This window comes from Chaetura pelagica, unplaced genomic scaffold (genome assembly GCF_000747805.2).
Source record: "Chaetura pelagica isolate M959 unplaced genomic scaffold, ChaPel_1.0 scaffold249, whole genome shotgun sequence".
Lineage (NCBI taxonomy): Eukaryota > Metazoa > Chordata > Aves > Apodiformes > Apodidae > Chaetura > Chaetura pelagica.
The window spans coordinates 160,106-160,662 of NW_009954538.1; positions in this window are offsets into that span (position 1 = coordinate 160,106).

Genomic DNA, 557 nt, shown 5'->3' on the forward strand with positions numbered 1-557 from the left:
CAGCAGCCGCAGCGCTGGGGGGGCTTGTCCGTGCTGGGGGCTCAGCCCTGGGGCTGCGCGGCTGGGGATGGGGCCGTGGCTGCCGGGGGGTCTGGCACAGCGCGGGAGCAGGTACCGGCGTTCAGCCCCGGGCCGCCCCTGCCCGCTGAGCTGCTCCGGGACACCCCGAAACCAGTGCAGCCCCGCGGGCCCTGCTGCAGCCACCGCCCGCAGAGTTGCAGAGCAGCCCTTAGACACGCCCGGTGGTTCAGTCCGTGATTTGAGGGTGTGAATTCTGGCACACAAATACCGTTTGAAGGCCTTTATCTCCTGCCATGTGCTCTTCGCTGCGGCGGGCAGCCCGGGGCTGTGCAGGAACAGCCTGCACCGAGTGCTGGGCTGGGGGATCCCCAGCCTGGGGGGCCTGGGTCTCCACGGGTGCGAAGGGACACAGCACGCAGCTGCCCTGCTTCCGTAGTACCCCGAGCGGGTTTGTATCGGCAGAGGGCAGGGGAGTTACCCTGTAACCATTGGCTCTCTCGCTACAGTACATCGCGGTGCACATCATACCCGATCAG